Below are 9,121 nucleotides of genomic sequence, written 5' to 3'. Positions count from 1 at the left end.
ACTTCTTTGTGTCTTTGTATTTAAAGTGAGTTTTGTGTAGGCAGCAATACTGGGGATTGCTTTTTTATCCATTTTAACGATCTCTGCCTCTTTATTGTTTACAGGTAATGTGGTTATTGATATAGTTAGGTTTAAGTACATCATCTTGCAATCTGTTCTGTTTTTCCCCATAAACTTTATTTTTACTTTCTTCTTTTCTTGCTCTCTTTTTAATTATTTGAATTTTTACTCCCATTTTTCTATCCTTCAGTGGCATGTGGTTTATAATTCTTTGTTTTGCTATTTTAGTGGTGGTTTTAGGATTTATAGTATGCATCATTACCTCACCACAACCTATCTTCAAATGATTTTATATTACATCATATATATTATAAATCTCTCAATAGCATATTTCCGTTTATCTACTTGAAGGTTTTATGATATCTCTGTCACAGAGTTCACTTTTACACATATTATAAACTCTACAATGTTTTCTTAAAACTGATTATCTTTCAAAGGGATTTAAATAATAAATACATCTTATTATTTATCCATATAGCAACCATTTTCAGTGTTCTTCAATTTTTTGTGTAATTTGTATTGCCATCTGGTATTCTTTTCTTCTACCTGAAGGACTTCTTTCAGCAAATCTTGCAGTGTGGTCCTGCAGGGCGTGAATTCTTCATTTGCATTAGTTTTCAAAAGATACTTTCACTGGGTATTGAATTCTAGGTTGACATTTAACTTCTTTCAGTATTTTGAAGATTGTGCTTCAAGTCTTGCTTGTATTGTTTTTGACTTTTATCTGGTTGTTTTTAAACTTTTCTCTTTACCTTTGGTTTTTGAGTAAATTTGTTATGATTTGACTTAGTCTTGTTTCTTTGTGTTTCTTGTGCTTGGGGTTTGTTGACCTTCTTGACTCTGTGGATTAGTATTTTTAATCATATTTTTAATATTTTGAGCCAGTATTATTTTCAGATTTTTTTGGTCTCTCTCTATCCTGTCCTCTGGGGACTCCAATCATAGGTATAATAGGCAGCATGAAGGTGTCCTACAGCTCACTGATGCTCTTTTCATTTTTTTATTATTATGATTTTGCTGAGTGTTTTGTTTTAGGTTGTTTCTATTGCTGTGTCTTAAAAAATTTACTAATCTTCTCTAATGTTTATTCTGTATTAATCCCATGTTAATTCTAACATTTGCTGCCAATTCTGGTTGGTTTTAATTGATTTTTTCTCTTCATTGTGGGTTATATTTTCCTGCTTATTTGTACATCAGGTAATTTTTATTAGATGCTAGACATTAGGAATTTTAATTTATTGTGTTTTGGATATTTCTGTATTCCTATAAATATTCCTGAGCTTTGTTCTGGGTTTCAGTTAAGTTACTTGGAAAAAGTTCAGTCCTTTCAGGTCTTAGTTTAAAGATTTGTCAGATAGAGCCATTGCAGTGTTTAGTCTAGGGCTAATTATTCCCCACCTTTGAGGCAAGATCCTTCTGAGTACACTATATAATTTACATGAAATTATATTATGGGGTTTTCCAGTTCAGCTAGCTAGACCAGACACTACTCTTCGTTCTTTGAGAATATCTGGCAGTGTTTCTTTTTATCATTTTAGGAGGCTTTGGGCAGTGCTTTTGGTTTGATTGTTTGTGTCAGCCTCCAACCTCTCCCTGGCAAATTCTTATGTTGAAATTCTAGCCCCCAGAGGTGACGGCATTAGTGGGTGGGGCATTTGGGAGGTGCCTAAGTCCTGAGGATCGAACTCTCCTGTCTTAAAAGAGAGGTTCTAGAAAGCTTCCTAGCACCTCCCACCGTGTGAGGATGCAGTGAGAAGTCTGAGACCTGAAGAGGGCTCCCACCAGACCATCCTGGTACCCAGGTCTCAGACTTCCAGCCTCCAGAATTGTAGGAAATAAGCTCCTGTTACGTGCAAGCTTCCCAGTCTTTGGTATTTTGCTACAATGGTCTGACTAGACTAAGGAGTTTCCTCACATGTGTGGGCCGATCAGCATCCTGCTGAATATTTGAGGGGAACTCTCATCGATTGTTCTGTCTCTGGTAGTCTGTCCTATGAACTCTGGCGACCTTGATCTCCTCGAACTCTAAATTTCTCAAATCAGGGAGTTCACTTGGCTCTGCCTGGCTTCAACGTTCCTGTGCCTGGAAACCCTCTCCAGGCACCAAACCGGTGGGATTGTAGAACGCATCTCATTTGTTCCCCAGCTCTTTGGGATCATTATTCTTCAGGGTTTGATGTCTGGTGTCTTGAAAACCATTGTTTCATGCAGTATTTTGTTCAGATATTTTTGCTATTGCTTTAGGTAGGAGAGTAAAGTCAGTCCCCTTTTCTCCATCTTTGGAAGGGCATTTAATTTTTTATTTTTTCTTTTCATTTCTACTTTTACTGCATTGTGATCAGAAATTTCTGTTTGTAATATTCCTACTATGGAACCTACTTATGTTTCTTTTGTGATATAATATATGATCAGTTTCACTGTTTCCTGTCTGCTTGAGAAGAAAGGATATTTTTTATTAAAGGGTGCAGCATTTAATACATTTTATGATATCTAATTTATTATTCATGTTAAAGTCTTCTCTCTTCATACTTATTTTTTGTTCACATGCCCTTCTCATCCTGAGTGGTGTGTAAAGCTCTCTTATCAATATTTCTATTTTTCCTTATATTGCTCTAATTTCTATTTTACAAAAAGATGGGTTTTTTTTTTTTTTTGGTAATCTTGGGCTTTCCTTGTAGCTCAGCTGGTAAAGAATCCACCTGCAATGCAGGAGACCTGAGGTTGATCCCTGAGTTGGGAAGATCCCTTGGAGAACTGAAAGGCTACCCACTCCAGTTTTCTGGCCTAGAGAATTCCATGGACCATGTAGTCCATGGGGTCTCAAAGAATCAGACATGACTAAGCGACTTTCACTTCACTTTTGGTAATCAGGTACATAGTCTGTATTTTATTGTATTTCAGATTGTGACTTTTTACCATATAATGTTTTTATTTGTCTTGTTTGATGTTTTTGGCCTAAATTCTGCATTACCTAATATTAGGCTTGCTATCCTTGCTTTGGAGTTGTTCTATTTAGCTGGCATAAGTTTTCCCATCCTCTTTCATTGTTTTAGCCTTTGAATCACTTTGTTTTAAATATTTCCCCTATATATGGAAGACTCCAAAGTTTTCCTTTGTAAGATATTTTGAAAATCTATTTCTTTTACTAAACAAGTTAATCTTTACATTTCTTGATATGACAAATATATTGGGTGTAAATTGTTTACAACATTTTATATTATAATTAATCTATGATTATGTTATATTTTTTTTCTTTCTTTTTTTCTTTTTTCTGTATCTTTTTTTCTTTCTCTGTATGCCTCATTTTTTCTTGAAAAAATTGCTTTGACATTTATAAAAGTGTACATTTTGCTTTGATAGTTATCTTTGCATTGATATCTTTTAAAATATCCTCAATATCCTTACTTAAGGAGATAAAAATTAAAGTAAGATAAACCCTTACTTAACCTTTTACTATCTGGATGTTGTTGTTCAGTTGCTAAATTGTCTCGACTCTTTGTGACCCCATGAACTGTAGCATACCAGGTTTCTCTGTCCTTCACTATCTCCCGGAGTTTGCTCAAACTCACGTCCATTAAGTCAGTGATGCCATCCAACCATCTCGTCCTCTGTTGTCCCCTTCTCCTCTTACCTTCAATCTTTCCCAGCATCAGAGTCTTTTCCAATGCATCTGCTCTTCACATCAGGCGGCCAAAGTATTGGAGCTTCAGCTTCAGCATCAGTCCTTTCAATGAATAATCAGGGTTGATTTCCTTTAGGATTGATAAGCTTAATCTCCTTGCTATCCAAGGGATTCTCAAGAGCCTTCTGCAGCACCACAATTCGAAAGTATCAGTTCTTCAGTGCTAAACCTTCTTTTGGTGAAGGAAATGGCCACCCACTCCAGTACTCTTGCCTAGAGAATCCCGAGGATGAAGGAGCCTGGTGGGCTGCCATTTATGGGGTCCCACAGAGTCAGACACGATTGAGGTGACTTAGCAGCAGCAGCAGCAGCAACCTTCATGGTCCAGCTCTCACATTCATACATGACTACTGGAAAAACCATAGCTTTGACTCTACATACCTTTGTCTGCAAAGTGATGTCTCTGCTTTTTAATACACTGTCTAGGTTTGTCATAGATTTTCATCCAAGGAGCAAGTGTCTTTTAATTTTGTGGCTGCAGTCATGATCCATGGTGATTTTGGAGTCCAAGAAAATAAAATCTGTCACTGTTTTCAAATTTTGTCCATCTATTTGCCACGAAGCTATGGGACCAGATGCCATGATCTTTGTTTTTTGAATGTTGAGTTTTAAGCCAGCTTTTTCACTCTATCCAGATATGGATAGTCAATATTTTTCACTATTATCTGGATAGTCAATTCAAAATGATATCATTTGATTTCTAACTGTTCCCTATGCAACAGTGATTTTACCCTACTTTCCTCTGTCTTTCTTCTTAGCTCAAATTTTAAGTTGCATTTTTCTACTTTATCAGAACATACAACATTTACAAAGTATTTTCCACCTTTGTTCATAATCCTTGTATAAATTTTAGATCGACATGCTTTAAATACACTTTAAATATACTACATCCTCCATCATTCTTTTGCCAAAAATGTTCCCCAGTTATCTCTTGGTTAAATAGAATTCATCCTCTAACAGGTCATCCAAGAAGGACTTACATGCACAGAGTCTTTCACTCTTTGCATATATAATTTACTTTTCTATAGCCTTGATAATTGAATGATGGCTTTGTTGTGTATAAAGTCCTTGGCTCACAATTTGTTTCTTTTCTTTGTTACTTCAGAATAATGTTCCATTCTTGCCTTGTTTTGCAAGTAGCTCTTAGATATACTGATGCCAATCTAATTTTTTCATACTCTTGTAGGTATTATGGGTATTGTGCCTGGAGTTCTTGGGTATGGTTTCTTTGTTTTTAAAATTTAATAATTTTTTAGGCTGTGTCTCTGAGTTGATCATTCTCAGTCAATTTTCCCAGGCATATGGTTGACTTAAATAAATACAGGCTTTCTTTTATTTGTATAAAGGATTCTCGAGTTTTGTTTTAAAAATATTAGCTCTTTTCTATTATTCCCTCCAACTTTTAGGGTCACCAGTGTTCTTAAACATGAGAGAAGGGGTGGATATAGCAGAAAAGTGGAGGGACTGGATTTAGATAGGAACATGGATGGTCCATTTATGTTATGGGAAGGAAAACAGAGAGTGTGGACATAGATGTTGACAGTTGATACCTAAAGAAGTGCTCTTCTTTTCTTTTTTGGCCATGTCCCCCAACTTGTAGGATCTTAGTTCTTTCCCCAAGGATGGAATCGAGGCTCCTGGCAGTGAAAGCATGGAGTCCTGACCCCCGGACCGCCAGGAAACTCCCAGGAGGTTCTTTTATAATGGCTTTGGCATTCTCAGTGGTGAGAAGCAAGATCTAAGCTAATTCTCTAACTCCCTCACCTGAAAAAGGGTAGGGGAAGAGTGCATTTGCCAAATTTATATTTGTGTCCTGAGCGGAAAGTCATTTACCGAAATCTGTGAAAGATGTTATAGAAGGAGCTCAGAGAACAATCAGCCCCCTGGCCCTACTGCCTAGGTAGAACAAGCAAAGCTACTTCCTTCAGGGATTTGTTCACATCCAGAGGGACTGAAACAGCATTGATGAGGGATTCGAACCAAGGGAGAGGTCAAACAGTCTGGAGGACTGTCCGTGGGAGGTGGTGGAGCCCTGTCCTGTGTTGCTTTAGGAGCAGTGAGAGAAAGCACAAACTTCAAGTGAATATAAGAAAGAACTTCAAGGACCAGGTGAGATTGTTGTGTGAAGTGGTGAATCCGCTTTCCCCAGGAGGGGAATGCGCATTAAGTGACTGAGTATCATGATATCAGAGATGTTGGGTTGGAGATTCCTGGGTCAGCAGAGGGATGATTAGACGGTCTCCATTGTAACTCCAAGTTGACCATTCATTTTCTCTATCTGAATGCTCACTGTAAACAGCTCTTGTCCACTCTGTCTTCAACATATTTTCATAACCCAACCGATTTTAACTTCTTCCATATGAATTGCCTTGGACCAGTCTATGTTTTCTCCCTCCTGAATTATTTTGTAACCTTCTAGATGATCCTCTGCTTCCCTCTTGGCCCCCCACTCTCCTGCTGCTGCTGCTGCTGCTGCTGCTAGGTCGCTTCAGTCGTGTCCAACTCTGTGCGACCCCAGAGACGGCAGCCCACCAGGCTCCGCCGTCACTGGGATTCTCCAGGCAAGAACACTGGAGTGGGTTGCCATTTCCTTCTCTTACCTCAGTCTATTCTCAAAATAGAATAGTCAGTTGATCTTTTTAAATTATGTCAGGCAGTGTCACTCTTCTGTGTCAAACTCCCTGCTCCCCAAAGTCCTAACAGTGGCCTGCATGATCACATGTGATCTGTTCCCTGTCACCCCCGTCCCACCAACCTCTGACCTCTGACCTAATCCTCAACAGCGCCCCCGCCCCCTTGCCTTGTGTTTCCCACTTACCCAGGTCCCTTGGCTGTTCCTCAGACCTGCAGTCTTGCTCTCTCTGCCTTCAAAAGACCCTGGCAATTTCTTCTTCCTGAAATACTTCGGCCTCAGATATTTAGAGAGCTCACTTTTTTCTTCTTTCTCCTTAGATTTCATTACCTATTCACAGAGGCTCTGCCTGTGCACCCTTTATAAAAAAGCACTTCCATCCTATTACTTTATTTTAACTTTTCACGGTAGTACTTATCTCCTGTGTATGATACATTTAATTATTTGTTTATACTCTGACTGCCTTGCCTGACAATGGCTTTGTCTGTTTCTTCACTGCTGAATTCTCAGTGTCTAGAAGGGGCCCTGCACAGAACTGGTGCCCGAGAAATATTTGTGAGAGGGATGAATAAGTGAACGGGTGTGAGGGGGAGGCAGGACAATGTGACAATCAGCCAGGACTTGTCTCCTTCCTCCTGGAGGGAGGAGAGGGACCAGGGGTGTTATAACTTGGTGGGGCTTTGAAAGCTTACTGTGTTCCATTTCAGGAGAGGTGCAGTGAGCACATGGCAGCCCCTGTCTCTCACTGACTCCAGCACCTGAGCAGAGTGTACCATACAGCCTCTGGAAAGAAAGTCTCTGAACACTAAGTACCAGAAAGCGGCTTGGGAGGTGGGCGGAACCATATTCCAGGAACCATCAAACTAGAAACTAGGGATGAGTTGAGCCTATTTGTTCCTTGGGCCTCCCCGAGCAGAACTCTGCACAGCCTGAAACCTAGAAGTGAGCGCTTAGTACAAAGAGAGAGATGCTGGTTAGAGCATCCTCCTGCTCCTGGTTAGAGCAATGCAAGCCGGGACACATAAAGCTCAGAACATGGGGAGGGACTCCTGATTTTTCCTTTCTTTCCCCTCCACTCTCTTGTCCCAGGCGCCAGGGAGTCTGTGGCCGGAGTGGATGTGGCGGCCAATGTGTGTGTGTCAGCATACAGGCAGGGGCCAGGCCTCTGAGGAAGGGGAATCTGTTCTCTGGCCTCAGGGTGTGCTTTCTTCCTGCTTTGGAGGCTGTATCCCCCATGTTGGGCACCTGAGGGCTCCTGATACCTACCACTCTTACCTGTCAGTTTTTAACCTGGATCAATGGGTGTGGGGGTTCACATGCTCTCAGGGACACAGCAGCTATCACATCTGGGACAAGTTAAGAAGCCTGTAAATAAATATTCTGTAGCTGGGCTCTATGCATCATCCCACTCAGGTCTTGACCTCCAAAGACCTGAAACTCTCCTTATCCCTGGGTCAGCTGTGACTCCTGGGTATGGGGAGTAGGGCTGAGCTGGAGATCAGGGAAAGGGGGAGCAGAGAGGAGTTCCAAGATCTGGTCTTCTGGAATATTCCAAAGGACACTTGGATGGGCCAAGCCATGGCATCTGTGATGAAAGATGGAAGCCCAGGAGGTGGGGCCACTGCTAGCCTTCCTTGGTTCTGAGGTTCCATGAAAAGGAAGGTTCTTAGCAATGCAGAAAGGGTTTTCTGAGTAGGGAGCGGGAAAGCTTGTGTTTCTTTATGCATGTGCTCTGCCAGTTAATTTTCACTAAGCCTGTGACGTAGGGTAGGACACCCATGTTTTAGATGAGCAAACTGAGGCATAGCATGGTTAAACAAACCTCTGTGTCCAAGATCACAGTCCTGGTAAGTGATGGTCAGAGGAATCCCTCAATAAACACAGTTGCCTGTGTTGGAATTGACAGGGAACCCAGAAAATTCCTTAATTCCTAAAGTCCTAACACCTGGGTGGTGAACTTTAAGAAGGCAGAGGTCAGCAGTGCCGGAACGCTGGAAGTCAGAACAGTTCACGTTCAGTGACTTGGTGAGTGGGCTTCCCAGGTGGCGCCAGTGGTAAAGAACCTGCCTGGCAATGCAGGAGACGTAAGAGACACAGGTTGATCCCTGGGTCAGGAAGATCCCCTGGAGGAGGGCATGGCAACCCACTGCAGTATTCTCGCCTGGAGAATCTCACAGACAGAGGAACCTGGTGGGCTATGGTCCCTAGGGTCTCAAAGAGTCAAGATACAACTGGAGCGACTTAGTGCACACTGCTAAGTACAAGACGTTCTGGCCTCACAGTGAGAAGTGAAAACACAGGCACAGCCCCCCAGGGTCCTCACAGTTCTCCTTGAGGAACCATCTCCAGTTGACAGGACAGGTGTGCTTTTCAGGGATCCCTGCACCCCCTCCTCCCATCCCCTTGTGTCTGAGGAATGGCTGGCCTGGGCAAGAATAGACTGGTCAGAGGACTGCATGGTGCAAGGTGGCACTAAACTGAGGATTCGTGGCACGGTTTGAGGGCCCCAGACCCGGACGCCTCACGTATCAGAGAAAGTGATTGAGGCCTTGGAAGGGGAAGAGATTTGCTTTGAGTCTACCCAGGTGTCAGTTAAGACTGGCAGTTGTTTCTAGGGAAGAGGAGCCCTGAGGGAGCAATACCTAGCTTTAAATTCTGGGGGAAGGTGCTCCTCTGGGCTTGTGGAGGGAGCAGCAGTGGGTCAAAGGTCAGTGGATGGGCTGACAGCGAGGGGCTGACGTCTGTTT

Source organism: Bos javanicus, chromosome 23, assembly GCF_032452875.1.
Source record: "Bos javanicus breed banteng chromosome 23, ARS-OSU_banteng_1.0, whole genome shotgun sequence".
NCBI lineage: Eukaryota > Metazoa > Chordata > Mammalia > Artiodactyla > Bovidae > Bos > Bos javanicus.
Note: the sequence above shows the minus strand (reverse complement) of the source record.